The sequence below is a fragment of the Chelonus insularis genome, unplaced genomic scaffold (assembly GCF_013357705.1).
Source record: "Chelonus insularis isolate UGA/USDA-ARS -01 unplaced genomic scaffold, ASM1335770v1 scaffold_714_pilon, whole genome shotgun sequence".
NCBI lineage: Eukaryota > Metazoa > Arthropoda > Insecta > Hymenoptera > Braconidae > Chelonus > Chelonus insularis.
In genome coordinates this window covers 2,035,928-2,061,606 of record NW_023276795.1, presented here as the reverse complement: position 1 = coordinate 2,061,606, position 25,679 = coordinate 2,035,928, and the positions used below count along the sequence as shown (strand labels likewise).

The window sequence follows — 25,679 nt, the reverse complement described above, 5'->3', positions numbered from 1 at the left end:
TTTAAATATTTAAATAATAATAATGAATCATTTGATTATTTTATTTTTTGTTAAAATGTAAAATAAAAATTCAAATGCTTTTAAACTATCAAAAAAGTATTTTAATTGTATAAAAAATGATATACATTTAAAAATCGACATTAAATTGATTATAAGTCATGATAAAAAATTTTAAAACCCTTTTACATGAAATTAATTGCATTTGAAATGTTTAAAAAAAAAATTTGATTCGGGAAGTAATATATCTGTGATAATAAAAGCAAAAAAAAAATTAATAATATTGATAAATGTTTTTAATTCTAATTTAAAAAGTTTATCTTGAAGAAACATGAATTAAATAGACATGATGTACATGGCAGCATTCAGATAGGAATAGTATATTGGTAAACGAATGGGGTAGAGAAGATAGGAAAACTAGTTGACTCAAATTCGATGAAAGTAGACTTTATTCACATTGATAAACCAAATGCTGTAACATTCAAATAGTATTCATCTCTCACGATGCACGATACTTTTCGTTTCTTTAATACTACCTTCATTCTTCTTTCTATACGTATACATGAATATATGTCTAGCTATTGGCAATGGCTCATCCAGTTAGGAAAGAAATCCATGGAAATCCTAAAAATGGTATTCTAAGCCATCTCAAATGCAACTCGGTTCCACTTGCTCTTACATTTGTCGGAATCACGGAATGTCAAGTGTCGACTTTTCAACTCTCTAGAATTCCAGATGGTGTTTACATAGCAATGTGAAAACACAGATATTCCACTGGTTCCTCATAAAATTATCTTGACTTTTTAGATAAATATATATAGACATACATAAAATAATGTTAAGCTCGAAAAAAAATATTCTCATTTACTCAACAACTAATGTAATGCAAATACGAGTTATTTAAATTCTCATACATTTATTTACTTTTGTTATTAAAAATAAATTCAAAATCCTGATTATTTGTCGGGTGGTTAGAATATTCAAATCTAACAGAGTACTTCTCATTAAAGGAAAAGTTGAAATGAAACTGCAATTTTTAAACTTCAATTTCAAGTCTTTAATCTACTAACTTTATTTTTTTGGAAAAATATATTTCTCTTCTGAATGAAAATAAGGATAAAACCAATGTTTCTATTACTCATTTGTACTTTGTATTATTTTTTATTATCAATAAACAGAAACAAAATTTTTTTGATGAGTTCCACGTTGTCTATGATATAATATTTTTGTTGACAATTATAGATCAAAAGTATTTGCGTTTAGATGTCAATATTTATAGACAATATTGAATTAATATAAAATGAGGATAGAGTTTTTGGATATCTCGATCAATTATTATATTTTCAAAATACATGAGAAATGAATATAATATTCTGTGTGTACCATGTTGATAAATTTCATCGAATGATTGTTGGCTGATCCAAATTACGAGGGAAACACTTGCCAAGTCAATAAATTGAAATCATACTCGTATACCTGACTGCAATGCTAACCACGTGTGCGCACAGTAAATATGAAATATTTCTATGACTTACAGATACGCAATAATTTGGTATTTTGACAACTGACCGTTAGCTCTTGGAACACAGGCTGGAGTATCAGTTGGACATTAATTTTCCCGAATGCACAGCTTTGAAATAAATTTATACACAAATATTGCACAAAATTAAATTTTATTACTAATAACAATTCTGTATTTCATTTAAAAAAAGATACATATCCACTAGTTATTTGGTCGTCATATCCATCATATAAAGTAGGTAAAATTACTTTCGGAGAAAATTATGGAAATGAGAAGAAATTTCATTATGGTAATAGTAATGGCATAAAATTGCATAAATCGTTCAATAGACAAAGGATTTGAGAGAACAAAATAGGACACAAAACGTTGACAAAGCGTCACAGTGAAACAAAATAAAGACAAACGCAAAGGTGGTGATGAAGGTGTTGAAGAAGAGAAACCACTTTTATCACGTTTCCACTATTCGAGCATTCTGTCCGTTTTCTGTCACACGTTCGCCAAATTGAAGCAATTAAACTGAAAAAAATTAATGAAAGTGGGGAAGCAAGAGCGTGTAAAATCAGTAAATTTATTTGAAATGTCGTTTTTCACCCTTTTGAAGGCTTTTTTATTTTTAAAAATATTCAATTAACGATGTGCTCACATTAAACACAAATACTTTTTTTTATGCAAAAATTCTCTCCAAATGACTTTCTAAAAAATATTGAGATTTGCAGATGCAGTAATTTGGCCTCCATGAACGCTTAATTGTCCGATTACTGATTTACAAAAAGCACGAAGAGTAAAGAAGAGGGTTGAATAAGAGGATGAAAAAAATTTGAAAAAATTGAATGAGTATATTCATCAGATGAAATAGAATGTAAAGAAGAGAAAAATTAAAAAGAGTGATATAAACCTTCTAGATTCTCACATATGTAGGTTAAAATTTATGTAAAATGTGCCACCTCACTGGAGGTAAATATCCATGTTGAAACCGCACGCCATTACGTGTTCTGTATTTTGCAGCTCAAGCTTCCTAGTTAATGCATTTTAGACGGCTACTTCCATGTATACTCTTGCTTGTACAAATTTATGAACTTTCTTCGGCCTCTTTTGTACTCTCTGTTTCACTCTATATCCATACTTACGATATATCCATAGCAACAAGAGGTTACAATGCTTTTTTCTCCAGAAATAACGAGCTAAAACATAAGAGAAAAAAGTGTAAGATTGTTTTAACTACTTAACATCACTGTTCTCGTACATTCTACCTGTATATAATAAGGCCATGGGTGTTTAATTTTTGCCGTTATAAACGATAGTTTAGAGGTGAAAAAAGAATGTTTTATGTCTTAATCCTTTATAATCCTCTATAATTTTTTTGTTTTATTTTTTGTTTTGTTCGTTTACGTAAATACTGATAAATAATCCTGTGTTAAAAACTGAAATATTTATTAAACTCGGTTCAGAATATTATTTATGGAATTATTCGGTTGATGAATAAATTTCAATTAAAAGTTACAATGCAAATAAAATAAAAGTTCATCATTCGAAGTATTGTAAGTCTTTTTCATCTTAAAAACATTTTTTCGTTGAAAAATATTTGTATAACGTATTAATAGTGGTAAATTAAATGGTAGGAAATTTTTTAATAAAATTCCAGTAAAATAGAAGCAGGATAAATGAAGGTAATTTATAACAAATTAAAAATTACTAATGTTAACGTGTATTCATAATATGAGGTCGTGAAACGTGCACCGTGATAAAAGTTGGGTATGATGATTTTTTGTTTCTTTTTTACTGAACATAAGCTCTGGGTAATTTACGGGATGATACTTCGTCTAAAAAACATGCGCCTGCACTCAGTAGCTATTGCATAGAATTTGTACTCATGAAAAAGCTCAACACGTTTAGCGGTAAACTGCCTGGTGAGTTTTTTGTTACTCATCCGCGTACTACGTGGTAATTCTTTATTTTAGTACCGTAAATAAAGAACATATGCATCATGGAAAATTATGTTCATGTGCAGTTGACAAATTCATCTGTTAAAACTAATTTAAGTAAATAAATTTATATGTAGTTAATGAATTAACTCATCTTTAATCAACTTTGTTTTATGACTATTTTTTTATTCAAAATTTAAGAAAATAATCAAACTTTTTGTTCAACTTTTTTAGAAGAATTATAATGAAATATGGAAAAGTGTCACTTGAAGCATCAGAAAAATATAAATGGAAATATCCTGTTTTTTTTCTTTCAAGTACAGTTGGATTTTTTGAATTTTGCAATTATGTTTATTTTTGAAGCTTAATTAAAAATTTTATTTGATTTTTAATTGATTGTTTTTTTATTTATTTTGTAAATAAATTAATCAGTAAATCATATGTTGTAAAAAATATTAGAAAAGAATAGAGAAGGAGTGCATCTTTTTTTGTTATAAATAATTTTAAATCTCATTCTTAAGCTTAACTCGCACAAAGAGTAATAATTATTTTTTACTTGACAGCTATCAATTTTGTTGAATACTAAAGAGTGTGCTTTATGTCCAGTACTTTACATTAATGGCATCGATTAAACTTTTATAGTAGCACCTTAGAGAGAAAAATATCTTGTTTTTTTACAAAACAAATTTGAAAGTGTTAATTTTGGTTCTTACAACCCAACAAAAAAAGAATAAAAAAGCTCAGAAAAAAAATTGCTTCAACAATGTTTTTGTATAGACTTGTTTATTTTCGAGTTTATCTATTTATCATCAAACTGATTACATGCAGCAATAAATGTCTAGATGTGAATTACAAGAAAATTAAATTTCCCTACAAAAAAAGTGGTGGAAAAAAAAACAATCGACAAAAACTAGCATTTACTCTAGTCACGTAGTTAAACAAATTGGTATAATAGCCAAGCAAAAAAAATCTTGACAGCTCAAATTCTCTAGTTATATGATACACCATGACACGTCGTCTACATGCCAACGTCAATCGTGCTCCACAATAAATTTATGGAGAACAATGCATTACGTAAATAGTGAATGATGCGTACGATAGAGAGACAGAACAAGCATTCCATAACCCTGGTATTTTGTCATTTGAAATGCCACATGAATCGTGGGTGAAATTATGAGTAAAAACTGGAAACTAAAAGAAACAGACTTTAAATCACTGCTTCCAGATTGAGCTTTTCGTGCAAGTACCGAGTTGACTGGCGCCACGTAACTTTTCAAATCAATCAATCGTCGATATTACAAACCAATAATTCATAGTTGGAAATTTATTTGAGATAAACTAAATTCTAATTTACCAGCAACTTGATTGATTTATATAAAAAACTACATTCTCTAATCGCCAAATGATGGCATTTTAAAATCAATAAATAAGATGAATTATTTTTTAGAGATTTTAATAACATTTTTATCGTTATTGAAAATCCATTTGGAAAATTATTGACAGCAAATATTATTTCACATTACAGTCCAGAAATGTTTTAAGACTAAAAAATAATAGAATGAATATTTATTTCAGAATTAATTGATAAACTTGATATGATGAAGCTTGGTTTGTTTTATAGATAATAAAAGTAATAAGCAAAGAGCAATTGATACTTGACTGTCAATATAAATCAATTTTTTTTTACTCACATGAAGACGTAATTATTAATTATCTAATCATCAAGTGAATTATTTGATAGTCCAGAAAGAAGCACTTGTACTCATTCAGATGAGAACATGAATAAATGGAGAATCCATTTTTATGATCAGAATTTAATTATTTCCCGTATAAAAAAATTTTAGAACCCCTCGAGAGACTGTGGGGAACGTTCAGGAAACAAAACTTTTTTTTTTTTAATGAAATAATTAATTTTTTATAAGTTTGACCCGATTCCGCATTTCTACGCATTAAGACGAAGAGAATGAGTGGTCAAACATGAAAATCGGACAACTTTGATTTTTCGACCCTAAAAAATGGCAAGTGGTACCCCTTTCCATTTTTTTAGGCCAAAAAATAAAGGTACTCCGATTTCGATGATTGAGGGCTTATTCTCTTCGTCTTGATGCGTAGAAATGCGGAATCGGGACACAGCCCGAAAAAATCCACTTTAACACCCTCAAACAGGGGTAAGACTGGATACAAATTAATAATAATCATCCCCTTGACTTTAAACCCTTATAATCCATGAACGGACAGTCCAATGAGCGTTTTTAGGGACGTTTTTGAAAGCTTAGAATCTGAGCTATCTAACAATATCCATAAATTTATAGAAAAAAATTTCTTTCACCCTTAAAATAGACAAAATGGGGAAAAAATCACATTTTTGTGGGAGTTTTCCAACTATTTTCGCAATTTTTAGGTGAAATCAATTTTTTTTTAACATTTTTTTTGGATATATATCTTTAGCTTAGATTCTGAAGTTTCAGAGCAGCCCTTAAAAATCATTATTCGATGACTTGTATGAGAGTTATGGAGGTTTAAAGTCAGTTGATGGTCCAACAAAATCATCTGTCTTGAAACTTTTTTAACCTCAATAACTCTACAAGTCCATCGAATAATGATTTTTAAAGGGCTGTTTTGCAAACTTCAGAAATCTAAGCTAAAGCTATATATCCATAAAAAATGTTTTTTCATTAAAAAATTTATTTCACCTTAAAAATTGCGAAAATAGTTGGAAAACTCCCACAAAAATGTGATTTTTTCCCATTTGTCTATTTAGGGTAAAGAAACTTTTTCTATAAAATTTATTGTCATATTTAGATAGCTCAGAATTCTAAGCTTTCAAAAACGTCCTCAAAACGCCCATTGGACCGTCCGTTTCATGGGTTATAAGGGTTTTTAAGTCAAGGGATGACGATTATTAATTTATTTGTATCCAGTCTTACCCTGTTTGAGGGTGTTCAAGCGATTTTCGGGCTGTGCCCGATTCCCGATTTCTACAACGTGAGAAGAAGCGAATGAGCCCTCAATCATCCGAAATCGGAGTTACTTTATTTTTGGGCGAAAAAAACTGGAAGGGGTACCACTTGCCATTTTTTTTGGGGTCGGAAAAAATCAAGTTGTCGATTTCAAGTTTGACCACTCATTCTCTTCGTCTTAATGCGTAGAAATGCGGAATCGGGTCAAACTTATGAAAAATTAATTATTTCACCCCTAAAATGGGGTAAAACGGGAACTTGTTTCAATTTTAGCATCAATTATACTTCAAAAATGATTTTAATTATATCGATTTTATATCTTTCGTCGAGATCTTTTATTTGAGCCCTCGATCAACCCCGTAGCTTTATTAGAATAGAAGTTATGCACATTTCCATCTTTTAACCATTTTTCTATACGGGTTTGAATATCTTTACCAGAGAAAATAATTATATTTTCGCCACCACATGTTGGATATTAAAAAAAAAAGAATATTCCAATGTTGAATATAAAAGTATTGATTCAAAATCAAACAGCAGTTTATTTCATGAATACGTAAAATTACGTTGGGTTGGTTTACAATTTCCAATTACTTGCAGATGCCAATTAAGAAAAACTAATTAGACTGAGAGTGTTACATCCCATTCGGTGGATAATCCTTGTGAGCGTACTGTGAAATTTAATCTGGCCATTATCATATTATCTCAAAGTAACTAATCGTTTAACGACTGAATACGTGCACCAATATCTTCGATTCGAATATCGAACGTTCATGTACATATAGATGAGAGATTAAATAATTAATGAATATAAATATTATTTCAGATCCGTGTATAACAAAGCAGCAGCTACTGATGAATGTTTGAATTCCACTTTATTGATAAGCTAATAATACTATTTGTATAAGAATTAACACAACCAAGTTCATCGCCCTGTAAGTCAATTTAATCTTGAAAATCGATTAAAGCTTCATTAGTTAAAAAAGAATCAAATGGTTTCCTTTTCTAAAATATTCAACTGCTAGATTGTCTTCTTATAAAACTATTGAGAAACTTTTTAAATTAAATTTTCACGTTTATATATATTTATTTTAGAGTCAATTGATTAATCTTACTATAAACTTGATATTTTAAAGCATTCTCAATAAACTTTCTACTTTAGATAAAGTTTTAGTTTGAGAAACAGTATTATACATTGATAAAATGTGTCAAGTTAATTATTAGCCTTTATCCTGGCCTGATGTTTTTAGCACCTTTAGATTATATGAGTGGTAATTTAACTTTACTTTATAACATCTTGCTGTTCAGAGAAATACTGTATTCATTTGAAGGGCGTGATAGTGTATGTTATTACAAATATTGTGTCAGTAAACTTGCCATTATTATAAGGCAAATTTTTCAGTAGAAATATTTAAGATATAAATCAATAAAATATGCATATATTTTTTTTGATAAATAATTGCAAATAAAAATGTAAAATAAATATTTAAAAAATTCTATAAATAAAATTTGTATATGACTATAGATAGACTATAGTTCTATCAGATAAATTTTACTGCAAAAGCATTTTTTATACCAACTATATTATTGCAGTGGCAATAAAAAAATATTTACAAGTAATCGAATTTTTTGTTTGCATGTTAATTAAAAAAAAATTATTTTTACGTGTCTACAGACATTTTTCGATTGACACATGATATCGTTTCTACCAAACTATGATGGCCATTATCTAAAAATGATAATAAAAAATCGTTTAATATTTTAAAAAATTTTTTTTTCGATAAATATCTAGAATCGACTATTGTGTATTCATATTTTTAGATTTAAAAAGAACAATTTTTCGCAAGTCTTTAATGGTATTTCAAATAAATTCCGATATCATCGAAATTTTGAAGATCAATCTATTAATAATAAACATATAAATAAAACCGATACATGATGAGAACTTTCAATTCACACTTTCAAGCATATTAGTTGCAAAATATTTAGTCCAATTTATTAACTAGAGTTCCAATCCAGTGGATATTAAGCTCTAGCAGTTTGAAACAGTGCGAATGTAGCAAAACTAGTAGTTCATAACGAGAAACAAATCATTTGTTCTAACTAACCGAAACGTCCATTAATTTCTCTTCTAATATTTATTATATATCATAGAGTAAATGTATCGACAAGCTTGTTAATTATAATATTGAAAACATGGACGTTCCGTTATACTCAGCAACTTGTATGAACTGTCCGAAATTCGCGGTTGTTTCAGAGTAGTCAGAAGTCAGTAGACATAGCTGAGTATGCAAAGCAGAACCCACTATACTGGAACTTTGAACCTGTCGGCGTTCGATAATTATTCAAAGTACTACACGCAGTAACTTGGACGAATTCATTAAATTTATTCCACCTGGGAAATAAAATAATTTTAAATTACCGTTCAATATTCATGGACATAAGGATGTATCTTTATTCACCTGATAATATATTACGATTGTCTTTATTTGATAATAATTATGTCAGTACGATAACATGCGCAAATTTGATTCATATCTAAAATAGTATCACGCCACTTTATGCCTCAGCAAGCTACTTGTACACGACATTGGTTGATGGGGCGGTCAAGGCGTCGCTCACATTACCTAACAATACATCATCCAAAACATTAAGGCGTTTGTCGGACTCTCTCTCTTTCTCCATCGTCGAGAAAAATGGTGAGCTTGCACGAAAAGAAGGAATTAAGTAAAGCGGATCATCACTTGCACGACATAACAGTGTAATTTTTAACTTTACTTAACTTTAACATTGATCGATACTCATTTACGAACAAAAGAAAAAGAGACAAATTTTATTACAGTGTAGTGTACCATATAAATATGCTGCATTGACGTCACCTGGACTTCCAACTCATTTGAATAAACCTATATGTTCACCCAAAACTATTATTTTGCGTCTGTCCTAAATTTCATCCAACATCTTTAGGACAATCAAGTTCTGAAATAGATGGTGAGTTTTCATCAGCAAATCTCATTAATGTAACTCAAAACTTTACAGACATCGAATTCATGATTTAAAGATTAATCCTGATACCTTCTGTATATGAATTCAAACTTGTCGAAATCTATTCTCATGTCCCGCCAGGAAATAGCTAAAGTTAGTTTTCGGCTCATTGATTGCATGAAAATGTTGGCGCCGATCAGACATTTTGGCTTGGGTTTGCTCCCTGTTACAAAAGTGTATTGAATTGGTTGAATTATTTTTTTTCATAGTTTTTTATGTAATACTAGTGTTATATCTACACATGTTTATCAATATATCGAAGTTGAATCCAACATCTAAACTATCTGTTTTTATCGTAAAGCTACGCTCAAGTTTTTCTTTACTGCTCACTGGATTTCCAAACAAATTAATTCAACTTGTTGTTGCTTCTTTTTTTTAGTTACAGATTTTTCTTGATTAGCTAATTGATGGAAACCTTCTTCTATCTTCACATCTTTGTTTTTTGCATCTACAGAATTGTAATAAAAATTTTATTAGCAATTTTTTTGCAATAAATATTAGAAGAAAAGTATCACATTTATTTGATCGAGGCAGTGATTTTTTTAAGTTTGATAACAACCCAATATCTAAATCCATAATTTTGACATTATACATAAAAGTTTTTAATGTTATCTTGATTATTGTTATCCTACTTTTATAAAAAGCTGTGAGGCATAAAACGCTAGTCCAATTATTGATAAGAATCACGTCACTCTGAACTTTTAATATAATAAATACACTGTTGTTTTCAGCAACAGAAATTTTGCTCTATCAAAAATGATTTTTTTTCACTTAACGATAGCACATGAGAATAAAAAACACGCATCTAATTTTAATTTAGATTTTTTCGTTCACGAGTTTAATGATATAACTATATGTAATGTTCTGTTGGATCAAGTCATCAATCACATCATGAAAGAAATCCAATATGGAAGAACATTAGACATTAGATGGATTCTTCGATAGCCATTAAGCTATTTTTTCTAAATTCAGATGATACATGTCTTCTACATCACCAAGAACATGTCTTTTCATATAACAATTTTTCTTCTCTTACGATCTACATTTTTTTCTCCTCTCTATGCTACTGTTTCTCTTTACCTCTATTACGTTCACTACTACGTTTGAATACTTTTATACAATACTTGCATATTCATAACTCGTTTATAGCTTATTTTTAATGAAGTCTTTGGCTCAGCGGAAGAAAAACTTTATCGAAAATGGGCACTCCTACTCTCCTCAATATCAAGCTTATCTATTATACTTTATCCTGGATGTAATTATAAAGCGTTGGGAGATTTTCTTGCTAGCTCATACAAACCTTTTTATTAAATGTATTCATTAAAAACATTTACAGAGAATCAAGATACTCTGTTTTACGATTTATAATGAATTTTTTATCAAGCACCTACTTATAAAATCAATTTTTCCCCGTATTTTCTTCCTGAAAAATATTAATTCTTTTTCGTCACCCTCTGGCTATTTATGGCGAATAAAAATTTATGAAATGTCTTGAGAATATCTCGTAGTGAAAACAGATACGAGATGATACTTTTATTAGATTTTAAAAGATAAACAATAATCTCAGGTAAATATTTTTTTTATGAAATAATTAATTCTTTCCTTTTATTGATATAAAAAAAAATCAATCCTCATCAAATATCTGTTTGTATTTTATTTAAAAAAAAATACATAAATAATAATTTTAGATATTTAGTAGTTTAAATTAAAATTCTGGTGAACAACTCTTGAGAAAATTTAAAAATTACAGTGAATTCTTTTTAATTAATTAATCTTTTACATCTCCATTTATTTAGTACTGTAACAAAATCAACAATTCACTTTGTCAGACTTCAAAATCAATTATTTAAATGTATACGAAAAACATTTAGTTTAAAAAAGAAATAATTGTTTCACCCTTGTAGGTGTGATTGAATTTTTAGAAATAGAATTTAAAAAATCGTTTAATGAAAATTACTGAAGCTCAAATACCTTCAACATTTGGAAGCTTAAAAAATCTACTTTTCAATACTGTGATAAATTGTTAGAATACTATTGACGATCATGAAGTACGTAAATATCATGGATAAAATAGAATAAAACAGATTGAACTAAAATAAAACTAAAGTAGAATCCAATGTAGAATTTTTTTTCTTTTTTTCCGAGTTTCATTAATGGGACAGTGCACGTATATATGGGTTAATTGCATTGCAGATCTCACAAAGACTTTTTGTTTAAAGGAAAAAAAAGGTTTCACGTGTGACATATCCATAATAGATTTATTACATAAGTATACTCTTAACTTCGAAAACGAATAAAAGTATGTTATGCTTTCGTCGCAGAGGTATTTTATTTATTCCAAGTATAAATTTATAGATATCAGTTTAAATTTATTCCATTCGTAGATTACAAGGCTCGATAATTCAGCCGAAATGTTATTCCCGATAATAGAATTTTCAATGCAAAAATTTTTAAAATATGACTTTTTAGAACGTAAACTTGTTCTGTAACTATAATCTATCCTCTCTTTTTCTCTTCAGTTATTCTAGGAGTTTCTCACTGTGTTCGTACACATCTTTATTCGTGTTTATCGATTATTCGTGATTTGCTAGAAAATTTTGAAGGTTGCTTTATTACTGTCCCAGTTATTCTACGAGAATTATCAGATCGATTTAAGCCAGTAAAATTTTTAGAAGATTTAAAATGTTATTTTTAGTTCATTCCGTTCGTTTTAATAATTGAGCTAAAAAGTACATAAAACCTTTAAAAAAAAAATATAAAAATGGATATTAAATGAAGATTTAATTTCTAAGAGTTTTATTGGTTTTATCGTTTTTTTTAATCTATTTATTATTGATGATTGAACTGAAGCAATAACATTTTTACACGTTTTATCTTTTCTTTTATCATTTAAAATAAACGTTACAATAATTTTCCAAATAAATTTGAAACATCCACAAAGTCTATTTAATTTTTTACCCTGACCCAATCATTTTAAGTAGAAATATCGATGTAATTCTCAAAATTTTATTTTTAATCCCAAAAGAAATCTCCAATGGAAGTCAGATATTTTCAAAGAGTCTTTTTCATTAGTAAAATAGAATCTATCAATAAACTTATCCCTTTCAAAAAGTAATGTCCCCATTGCCCACTCACCCCTTTTACTTAATTCAACCCTCTTATCCTCAACTAAGAACTGTCATTAATGTTGGTAGAAATCTTTCACGAAAAATTTAATTTTATTAATTAAATCCAGATAGAATAATGCAATAACTTGGATTATTTGAGCGGCAACATTTTCACGAAATGACTCAATGGATTTGAAACAATTAAATTCCATAAAGTCTAAAGTAATTTTCCTAACCAAATGTATGAATGAAACAACGAAGTAAAAAGCTCAGTTGAAAATGCCATACAAGAAGAAGGAAAGGAGAACTAAAGTATATTTTACTTGCCTGAAAACATGTCACGTTGAATTTACTCAAAGGAAGAAATATTCAAATCCGTTCCTCGACATTTCAAGTGGGAGACGTGCCAAATCTGTGCGCTGAGTGATTTTTACTATGATTCTATATCTGTATATCTCTTTTGTATGCACTCTTTCTTTAATGTCATGAGAGAAAAGTAGACGATAGCAGCAACGCAGCTGGCAAGGTACATATAAGAACATTTCGTTTTCGCTGCGATTGAGTATAGTCGATCGTTAAGGTAGTACAATTTCGTGTGTTTGAACAAAGAACTGAAGAATACCAAAGAAAATAAGGATTTCTAGCGTGAGTAGCTCGATAGATGCCAATACAATTGCTCTACTGTCGTTGGTCTTTGTTGCCAAGGACCATCATTTCAGTATATACTCCATTTCTCGTTTTTAGCGCAATTGAATGGAAAATTGTATCCTTCGATTTCAAAGCTTTTTCTATCTGTTTTTATTATTATATGATAATAATTCATTGTTTATCGTTTATTCGATCAGAGTAATTGGGCACTCTTAATTTCGATTTAATTACTTTCAATGCTATCGAAAATTTGCTCCACTTCATTTTATCAAATGTATCTTTTATTGGTGAAAAAGAATGTGTCGTTCACCAAATGGTTTTTCCACAGTTTCTTTTTTTTGATTTTTGTCTTTTAGATGGAATTACAAATATGTTCAGTTGAAAATATTTCACTATCTTTATGAAATATTTTGTATGACAAGTCGATATTGGAAGACTTATAATTTTCGGTGAATGAATTTAAATTGAAGCACGCTTCAACATAAAGGGTCAAATAGAAATCGGAATAATGAATATCAATGATTATTCAAGGGAGATGAAATTATACAATTCTAATGGATTATTGCATGATAATTTAAATCAGGCAAACGATAGGTATGGTAGTGCCTTCAGGCAGAATAGTCTTTTGATCATGTTTTAGATTGAAAAATTATTAACATTCATCATAAATAAATTCCATTATTGATGATGATGATTATATTCAAAAGTTGTTGTAATTGAAAATTGAAAATAAAGTAATGAATTAAATCATAAATAAATGAAATTTAATTGCTTTTGAAAATTCTCTTGTTATCAATCATTTCAATTGAAACATTTGCAAGTGAATTGAAAAGAAATATTCAGAACTTTTTACTTAGAGAAGCATTATCAGTTTTTACATTATATCTTGTATCATGTCCTGCAAAGTTACGGAAAAAATTTTTTTCTCTTTTAAGAATACATTTCAGGATATCAATATTATGCAAAACCTGACAAAGCATGGCTAAGTAAAAAGTTCAAGCTTTAAAATATTTTTTGCTTTTCTACAATCACCTTGAACTCACTTTTTTTTTAATATCAATGATGCTAAATAAATGAATTCATTATTCTCAGGAAGCAGCTATTTTTAATCCAACTCCATAGATCACTAGGATAAAATAAAGTTCTTCTCGTCTAATCTACGATTTTAGTTATTAAGAGCGAAGATCCTTAGTAATTTTTTTCCTCCAGTCCATTTTCTCCGGAGATATATTCGGATCGTTGCATTAACCAACCGCTTTTTCGCTAACATGTCTTGTTGGTATGGTTGCGGGATCAGTATAACTCGACGTGTACTGGCACTTTATTCTCACCAACAAGCGCCTGATTACACTGAGTATACAAACGGTTGGCCACGATGCATCCTCGTAGTCTTCCGTGTATAGTTCCTCGAGTCTCTGTGTTCATTCCAGAATCGGAAAACAGTAAAAGTTCGGAGTTGAAATAAAATTTAGCGTGCGTTTTCCCTCTCTTTACTGAGAGAAAATTGCACTGCTTTGAACGAATGGGTTTTATTGACCGAAAGAGAGTCCGAGGCAAAGAGGTATAGGAGTAAGTATCGAAGAGTTTTTTCGTTTATTAAAATGACGAAATAAAATGTATGAGGTTTTGTTACTGTAAGTTTGCCATTCATCGACAAAACATTCTATTTTACTTCTCTGCTGAAAATGTAACTACTATTCGAGATGTTCAACAATTTTTCTTTAACAAAAAATATTTCAAAATAATTATTATTTCAATAAACTTTTTTAAAAATTTATTCTTTTGATTTTTAATGAAACAATTTAGAGTTTATGTTAATTAAAATTTAATTTTTGTTGTTCAGAATTGTGGATAACAATTTTAATTATTGTTTATTTATTATATTTATTAAATAATATTTTTATATTTATTAAATTATTTATAATCAAGCAACTCCATTGTTAAACATAAATTCGATAGACAAACAAAGTACGAAGTGAGGTAGGAGTCAAAATGCAAAAAATTTGATGGTTCAAGATGGAATTCGTAATAATCGATTTTGTATTTAAATATCTCTAATAAATATTTACGAAAATTTGCATAAAAAAAATCATCTTGAATATGAAAGAGGTGGAATGTAAAGGTAGTAAGAGCGAGTAGAAAAAAAATGCTGTCGACAGTGAAATGAAAACAAAATGAAATGGAAAGAGAACTAGAGTCTGGTCGATATATAGTTTCTTATCTAACTACTAAAATCATCAAGCTGATCATAAATACGTAAGTACTTGTACGTAATGTGAAATGTTAGCACGCGAGAAGTATAGTAACATACACATGTTCGCAGGATGTATATGTACAAGTCAGCCAAAATACAGAGTCAATTTTGCATGGCTTGTGGATATAAATTATATTTATAGGCATGTACGCCCACGTGCCGTTTACTTTTCTCTTAGATCAGAGTGAAATCACGGTAATTGAAGAGAGTGAAATTGAGTGTCGTTTACGTATATCTGTGGTACATTCAAATGAACAGCATGTACTCATTTATCATTATTACACTTGATCTCTTCTCGAGTTATTTTATTTTTTGCTATTCACTTTATGCATTTTAACAAATTTCCGTAAATTTATTTCCCTTTACTCACGTCAATAAAAAAACAATACATCACCACGAAAACATATATGAATAACGATAGAATTATCACAATAGCTGAAAAATAAAAAAAATAAACAATCAATCGACTCATAAATTTTAATTAAAATCCATCAAGAAAAAAATACCGCAACTTTGTACAACTATGGATTTTTAATTTTCTTTCTTTGGCTGTCAGTTGTAAAATTTAATCTGAAGCCACAACCAACTCAACTCGACCTACAGATCGATGAATTTTCGATAGGAATTTCTCGTTTACACAAAGTTCAATCTGCTACGATGCGTGTATAGTCTGAGCCAGGTGTATCTACAACAGACGAAAAGAGTATAGGATGAATAAAGGGGGAGGTTTGAGGTAAAAAAGTTTACTCCGGGTTTGTATCCACTCTGCTTCAGCAATGTTGTGCTCAAGCTTTCTAGAAGCTTGACGGGGGGATGCATTTACAGATTAAAAGCAGTAAAAAGCACACCGCCCAACATATATATCCAACGCATATATATCGTTCACGGCCTATCCCTCCATTTCTTCTTTATGCATTTTTACATTCCACACGCGAGAACATAAGTATCCATTTTTGTACTGCAGCCGCCTGAGGATATATCAATATGTGCATAGTTGCATGTGCGAATGCACTTTATTGATTGGAATGAAGAAATTATACTACTTATTTAATTACTGTATTCCATTTCCTTTTTATGTCAGCAAATTATGTGTTGTAATAATCATATTTTACGAGTTTATACGTGGAGAGAATATTATAGCACGATTTAGCATAGAAACAATTTCATCGAAGTTTACTTCGGATTTATAGGATTGATTTTAACTAAACTCATGAATAATAACGCGTGAAGCAGCTTTTTGGAATGAAAAAAAAATTTTGATTAATTAACTATCTCAATGTTAATGTAAATTATTAATAATTAATTAATAATGGATAATGGTTGTGTAGAACAAAAAAAAGTGTGAACACGCAGTGCATAAAATTAATGAGATCAAAATGAAGGTAAACAATAGCTTTGAGTTTAAGATAGTTTATTGGAGTAAAAAATGTTCGTCGAATGGGTCACTAGTGCTGAATGAAACATGACAGATTATGATGGGTTGTGAAAGAGAAAGAATAAATAAAAATAGTTGAGTGCCTTTCAACCTCATAATTTTGAGTTAAAAAACAACGAATTAAACTTATGCTGTCAAGTAAGTGTCGACATGAAAATAAAATAGAAATAAATCCATCCTTTTATCGGCTTTTGTTGTGAAAAATTGTAGAAGACAGTAAAAAATGAAAAATTGAGAGTGAAGTATTTTTTTTCACTTCAAAACAATAGAAAAATTAATTAAATATATTATTTTCATGATTTATAATTTTTAAAGCTGTCATATTTATTTACTTTTCGATCAACTTTTAATATGTTTATTAAAATCATAAAATTTTCATCTGTAATAAATTGAACAAAATTTCAATGATAATCAGCTTAAATATTTCCTGAATAAACCTTGAATATATGAAAAGTAATACTGCAAAAGAAATCGTTTCTGTAGATATAAGATAAACGATATAGAAAGTAAAAGTGTGATTTTATTCAATACAAGGCATTTAAATATTTCTGTGAATCGATAAGGATTTAATGTCGAATATTTACTGCGAATTTATCTAGGTTACGAGACAGAAATAACTTTAAAATCAAAACAACGATTGAGCGATTAAAATTCTCATGTCAAAGTTTGTCGATGAGTTATGAAGGTCGTGGGAGAGAGAAAAAAAAACAGAGGAGAAGAAGACAAACTCCTAAACAATAATAAAGGATTAGAGCAATAAATCTGTCAAGATAACATCACTATTCGAGTATTTCACGTGAAATTGTCTCAAATACATTTTTAAAGATTCTCTTATTAAAGTACACTCGTTCCAATATTGGCATAAATGCGCGTGCATTAATCCTATAAATCAAATATTTTCCAACACAAAAAATTGTGGGAATAATTTTTTTTATTTTTCTGCAAACGAACATTCATCTCGACGATTTATTTATAACAATTAGTAAAGTGATAGTTTTGATGAAAATATTATTAACAAAACCGAGTTCTTTGAATGCATCCCCTTTATTGTGTGTCTCTAAAACGTTTATGCACTATATAACGTAATTAATTTATCTCGTCATCAGTAGAATTTTTAAATAATTTACTTCGATACAAATTGATTATTCAAGCTGCTATAAACGCGTCTGAAAACTGATTAAGTGATATGCCATCACGGCAATAAATCGTGCAGAAAATTGACTTATAAATCATTCTAGCGTTTTGCCAAACGTCGATATTAGTTTCTCATATACAATCAAGCAATCCACAAGTACTTAACATCTTCTAGAGTACTCCAGCAGTATCGATTCTCCTTCCCTTTTGATCTCATTACTGTCATGAACAATAGGGTACATACATATGTACAAATGTACATGTGTATATATATATGGCCATATGGAAGCACCTTAATATTTTTGACATGTGTTTTTTACTCTTTGAAAATAGGGTCCACTTTAACTGATACGATTTTTGTGATTTCCAACCAGAAAGCATTCGTGATTCGTTTAGTTATCGCTATGCAAATTCTCGCTTTACGATGTCGATTTTTTTACGCGACAAGGTCGCTTCTCGTCTGATATTTTTTTTATCAAATCTTTCCGCTTATCGGACGCAATTCTTTTCCACATGCAGTTGAGCGAAATTGGGGTATGAAAACGAATGGCACCAGTCACCTTTTTTTTCTCTCTTTGTTTTAAATTATCGGCATTTCCAGTCGGCGTCGATTCAATTGCACAGAAAAATTCGTTTACATGATACCATTGCAAAAAAGTTATTACGGTAAAAAAAAAAAAAATATAGAATATTGACTAAAGTGAATCTGATATTGTACATATATCTATATTCCTGCTGTGCTATAAGAAGATAATGTAAATGATCGGAATGGTTAAAAAGAAAAAGGTTTTTTGTTTATAGTTACATACATTTTTTTATCATAAAAAACGCTTTGAACGTTTTACATTAAGAATAATTAATGCTACCAATTTTTTTTATGAGCACTAAATAATTAGAGCAAAAATATATATTTTTTTTAAAAGTCTTATTAAAATAAAATGCATATTTTTTTTCGTTAATTCTTGAAAATATGTTTATTTCTGTTATTACAAAATACTCCAAGTATTTTACTTTGTATGTTTGAATAATTCATCTTTTTTTTTAGTTTGAAATTTTAAAGCAAATATTGTCTTTTTAATTTTTAAATGATTCATCAAATAATAGAATTCTCTGGAGATTATAATAAGGATAAAGAAATATTTGCTGTCCAATATTACAAATTTTTTTCTTCATTTTTTGAAGTGGAAATTTTTCCACCAGCTATTGAAAAAAAAATGACTAGATTTTTTTTTTAAAATAACGTCAAGTTTATAAAGTCTCTAAACAAACAATTTTGTCAGTATAAAATCATTTAAAAAGCATTCTCTAGCGTTAAAATCTGCTTCAATATTTTCAAACTCAACGTTCAACTTTAGGTTTCATTTCCATCAAAAAATTGGCGATATTTAAGATGTTCTAAACGTTGAAAAATCATTGATAAATCTATCAAAACTGTCAACTTTTTTCATTCATTTCATCTCTTTCAATATGCCACGGTCTATTGTAACTATTTGCCTAGATTTTTTTTTCCGATCAACGTGAGAAAATATGAGGCTTGAGATTTTTATAAAAGACGGGACCCTTAGATATAAATACAAGTGCTACCTGTATAGAAACATAAAGCCTTAAGCGATATAAAATACTCGAGTGAGAGAGAAAGCTTATTCTTGTCGACGATGAATAAAACCCTTTCAAGTTGTCACGGCCGAAAGACTTTTCTTCCGTGTCTCACGTATTTCTACAGTCTTTTTCCTATGGCGATATCCAGATATAATAATCTTCTACAACATTGCTTTCCTTCAATCCTCCGCACTGTTTATTTAGCTTTTTCGCACCTTTCGCATTTCCTTTAAACATGTCGATAACAACAAACTCATTTTAACATGAAATTTACGAAGCCAGTAAATAAATAATGCCGAAAGCATGAAAATGGTAGTGTTGCAAACTGTATTTGAGTTTACACACAGCCCATATTTTTCTTCCGCACTTTTCTGTTTTCTTATATCTCCTCGTTTCCGTAGCTACCACACTGACGCCACTACCACCTCTTCCAGATACTCGAGCCAACAAACTTGTCGACTGAGGCGCGAGTTCCGACTTCCGACAGAGTCAATGGCAAGTTCCGTTCAATAACTATAATATCGAGTTTCGTCTTTTGACAATTCAACTATTCTTTTCAATTCTTCCCCTATGTTTTTTAACAAAAATTGAAAGTTTCCAGCATCAGACGTAATACTTTTATTCCCTCGTTTATATAAAAGTACATTCAAAAGATTCACGGAAGTAATCCTTGCAGATATAGATGCCCAAGAAAATTATATTCTCTCAATAAATCTGCAAACGTTATTATTGAAAGTCTTACACACGGACAATATTTGATGTCTGAGTTAGTTGCCAACGTGGAAAAAAATTACAAAGAGACTGACACGAAGCTCCCGTGTACGTTAAGTGAACAAAGTAAAAAAAAAAACCACAAATGGTCAGAGCATTCACGAAATTGTTGAAATTGGCTCAGTTACTCTTCTCTATCATCTTTCTCATTCGTTTCCTGGTGCCTGGATTAATTCCACTCGGCTGGTGGATTATTTCAATTGAAAATCCTGGCGAATACATCTTCAATAAATCTCTATCCAAAAACCCGTGGGGTCAAATAAAATATTAATTCACTACTCTTTCACCAGCAACTCCACCAACCATTATATCATCAAATATATTGGCCATTGATTTTATCTACGCACGTTTCTTTCGATTATCACTACACTAGTAGACACTCTAGACATTGCTATTTCGAAATTATTACACTGTTTTATTTCATCAGCGACGTATATATGCCTCTTTTTGCCCATATCTTCTTGTTTCTCTATCACACAGTGGGTCTTACGTGCACCAGGGTGGTTTTTCACGTAAAATATCTGGCACAGTGGATCTACGATGTACGTTTCGAGTGATTTAAGTAGTTCAAGAAGTCGATGGTGTGCCACGATGAATGTACTATAAGGTACACGAGTAAAAGGCTACAAAAATATTTCCTGGCTGATGGCCAACTTACAGCCATAGGCACAAAAGTAAACATGTCGAGAGCCCTCAAACATGAAGCATTTTAATATTTACGGATATGCATGAATTTATCAATATTGGAAGCAACTTCATGTGTAGCTTTTGAGGGATGGAAACCTTTGGCCTTCGTCATTTTAATATTTTTCCTCGGGTTTGTTAATGGAAAAATATTTATGAAGAAATATTCTTTTTTTTTCTTTATTTTTATTTTACTTTAAAAGTTTGAGTTATTTATATATTATTTGTTTGTGTATACAAGTTTATCATGAGTTTTTGTAAACTTGATGTGAATAATTATTATTGTGATTTTATTGTAGTTCAGATGACCGTAAATTATTTTGCAGATGAGAAAGTTACATTAATTGAAAAAGTTACTTGATTTGAAATTTAATTATTAATATAAACAATTATTACAGTGTGGAAAAGTTGTGGTAAAGTTACACTTTAAAGTTACAAATGACCCACATTAAGATTTTTTAAATTAAAATATAATACAGATGATTTTCTTTTTTTTTATGTAAAAGTTTTATTATCAAGAGTTTTTCACTCCTTATCTAAGCAAATAGAACCATTGAACGTTTATTTCACTCGAGATAAAAAAAATATTCTCCATTAACATGAAAAAATAATTAACAATCGACGAAAGAAATATTAATCACTCGCTATTTATTAAAGGACGTTGTTTCAAAGAAAAAAATAAAATATTAAAGAAGAAAAAGAATGTAATAATCGATAAAAGTATTTCATGTTGACAAAAATACTTTGAAAAATAATAAATCCGGTACTTTTAAATAAAATGATTCCGAGCATGCAACACGATTGCTTGCAACGAAAATACTGCAGTTGAGCTTTTTATGGTACTTCCGGTTTCTCTAGTATCCTCTGGCTTTTTATTCCCCGAAAGTTCGTTAATCACGTACCACTCGAAAACCCTTGAAACGATCAATCGAGGTGTGTGCGTCAGCCGAACCAGGCGTAAATATTCCGAACATTCGTTTTCGACAGCGTCGAACCTTGACGAACGTTTGCGGAATTCTCTATTTTTCCAGCTTTCAACTGCGGCTGTAAAAGAACTACGTTCTTTGTAAAAGAGACCGGCTGCAGAGGTGGGCAAAGAACGTCGCCGATCACGCAATCCAGCAATCATATGAGGTTGGATAACATGTACTCGTACTCTTATCGTTGGGTGCAAAGTGAAATTATTCCACGTGAACCACGATGCTGATAGAAAGGGTTACACTTGTGCCTCTCCTACTCTTCGTCATTTTACTCTCTTTTACACTAATTTTTTTCTATATTTTTTTTCAACTGAAGAATGAGGTTTTCATCGCACGGTTTGTTCTACATTCGCACTTCTTTTCTATCTTCTAAATCAATATCATGTAATGTAATCTCTTTTTTTCGCACGTCCAGTTATCGTTGGAGATTTTAAAGGTTTAGGTTCGCATTAATTCTGATCATCTCAGCTATTTTTATTCAGCTGAATCAGCAAATTAGATCGAAAGTCTTTTAACAATTCACGTAATATACAATACAAGGTACAAATGAAACTTTTAGAAAAAAATTTTAATCAAAGTGTTAAAGTTAATTTCGGTATTTATTATCAAACATCTGAAAAACAATGCCATTATTTAAATGCATTGTTGAGATAGAATTGAGTTGACAAAGCGACTGGCAAGTTTTAAAACTAAAAGTTTAAAAGTTACGAAATTGAATATCATTTGAATTTCATATTTAACGATGCATTTAAAAATTATTATTCACAAAAATGACATACTTTTTTTATCTAAGAATCTCCATGATAAATTTAATATCTGCTTTAATATTAAAAAAAAACGCCGCTAAAAAGAATTAATTAATTATTTTAATTAGATATTTATTTATTTAATCTTTTTTTATCCTCTCGTTTTAATATTTTGATTTAATTTATTCTAGGATATAATAGATTGTTTGTATTGTCTATAAATTCTCTCTCTATCATATTATTAAACTCAACATACCATTTAACAAAATATATTTAATTAACTTCATTTTTATTCAAGGATATTTTAATATACTTGTTTAGACATAAATTTTCTATCCAACGTCCTTTAGCGTTCTTTACAACTGGTTAATTAATTTCAATACACAAGTAAGGTGTATTTTATCATGCCTGCCATTATAGACAACTAGAGGATCATCATACTTCATATGATTATGCATGTTCGTCTTTTTTATTACATATTATGAAGGATAACCGAACAGACGAACATCTGAAAGGACAAATTCTAATTACCATAATCTACTTCCTAAATGCCAATTTATTCTAGTCCTTAACTATTTTTTGATAACAGGTTCCAACAATGTTTCGTGAACATTCACTTTGATAAATAGTCCAAAAGTTTATTGTCGAGCAATTTATCTAAATTAATGAAAAACTTTTAACCACTGCAGTAAAGATTAGAGCACAAGATTTATTTTTAATTATACATTATGATTTTTTTTATCTTATTACTCAAAATAAAGTTTAATGGCGTGTATCAATTCAACATCAGTCATTAATTATTACATTTTTTTTTTCATTAAAAATAAAAATATTTTAATAAAATATTTTCCTCACTTTATTCTCATTAAAAAAATATATTGATGCAATTTATTTCAGCTCAATCAATATGAAATAAAATATATATAAATAAACGAAACATGACGCAGTAAAAATTGAAAAAGAAATCATGATTATTTAACTCTATTAAATGACTAATAATCTAATACGTATTTAAAAATAATAAAGAAAAAAAAGAAGTGCCTGAAAAATTTAAAAGTCTTTACTTCTTGAAATTTATTGAGTTGAACTTTTTAAAACTTTGTAGAAAATCTTTAGAAAATATTTTTATAATTTTTTTAAGAGCGGAAACACTTCTAAAACTTCCTCCTTATAACTGCAAGTTTGATCTTCTTCATGGCTTGTCTTCTTCATTAAAATCATTTTGACAATCGCAATCATGATTATGTACAAACTGCTAACGATTCCTTAGTTTGATAAGCTTTCTTGATTTTAGTGACAGATAAAGATAGATCGTGTCGGCATTTCTTAACGAGGGTGTGCTTTTCAACCATTAGCCGATAGTTATCAGCCTAACGATTGTGGTTTTACAGAGCGACGAACGTCGGAAGTACGAGAACGTTCTCGTGCCAATGGTTAAGAGTTGTAGTGGTGGTTGTTTCAAAGGAGGGTGAGTGTCGCTTTATCCTAAAGTAAAAAGCCCCAACTCATACCACTTACCACCGTCCAAACGGTGGTAAACTACCCTCTTCCATCCCTCCATTCAAAATCACCGGACGTGCGCATGACTACAACTAATTACACGGATATAATTATTAATAAGAGTCTCCATGACTTTCATGTTATCGAGCGGCCCATAATTTCAGCGTTTTCATAAGCGGAATCAGGACTACTCTGTGGCACGAGACTCCTGATAAGCCTTGTTCATTTCCACTTAAAAGTATGCATATAGATTCACATTTAAAATCACAACCTACATTCAATAATACCTCTGTTAAACTTAGATTTGTGATAAATTAAAAAAAATTCGTGAAACTCAATTATATCGATCACTTTTATTTACTTAGTTTGTATCAGAACTTATTTTATAATATTGTAACAATTTTTTTTCTGTGATTAAAATCGAATAAAATCATTTAAGAAAATTAGTTTCAATTTTTTTCATTTAAAGCTGGGAATTAGTTTTGATTAATTAATTGGACAGCAGATATTAGAGGTGGCCTAAATAAAAATATTTTTAACAGAATTTTAAAATTATTTTTCATCGATGTAGTTAATTGTGGACTGGTGAAAAAACGGTTTAATTAAATAATATCAATTTAGAAATACTTTTTTGATGGATTTCAATATTTTTACACTAGGAAAAAAGCTAATAGAATATTTGGAATCTATAGAAAATGAATTTGATCAAAATTTAAAAATAAACATAAATAAAACATTTAATAGTTGAGAATGAAATATAAATCAAGTCTATTTAAGAACATCTGGCTCGGTTCCGACTTTTTGAATCAACTCTGCTGGAAAAGATAAGAATATGCGTCTAACAGTATGTAAGAAAAAAATTTCCATCCAACAGATCGAAAAGTCAAATCAATGTGGTGCAGGTTGCAATTGTCGACCTTTCGTTCTACTAAACGACACGGAGTTGCGGAAGCAAGAACTAGGCCAGCGGAAATTATTGAAAGGTATCTAAGCGAAGGACATGCACATAGTAGTTCTGAAAATAATATTATCTTCGTAATTTATATGAGAAATCAGGTTTAACATATGTGCAGTAAAGTTGACATTACATATACTAAAATATTATTAGTGTGACCGTTTCACTGACATGTACGATAAATTATTGCCCATTTTTCCGATAATTTTATTGACTTTCCAGCACTATTAATAAAATGTTCAATACTTCTGACAATATTCCCATCTACAATTTTTATTTTATTATTTCTCTTGATAACAGACTCTGTAATATATTATGTATTTTTTTTTTATTTTACTTCTTTTATTTACCATTAAAAAAAAACTGTAATCTGCAATTGCACAGATATCTTATGGACCAGACGAATATTTTGTATTTACATTC

At 29.4% G+C, this 25,679-nt stretch overlaps 1 long non-coding RNA gene across 1 annotated transcript in view; it reads right to left on the bottom strand.

The window, feature by feature from the left end:
- Positions 1 to 2,229: 2,229 nt before the first annotated feature.
- LOC118073934 (uncharacterized) overlaps positions 2,230 to 25,679 on the bottom strand; it is a 139,662-nt gene continuing 116,212 nt past the window's right edge. The window contains exon 5 of the long non-coding RNA XR_004691152.1: positions 2,230 to 2,700. This is a non-coding gene — a long non-coding RNA (uncharacterized lncRNA). The remainder of the gene's footprint in view (positions 2,701 to 25,679) is intronic.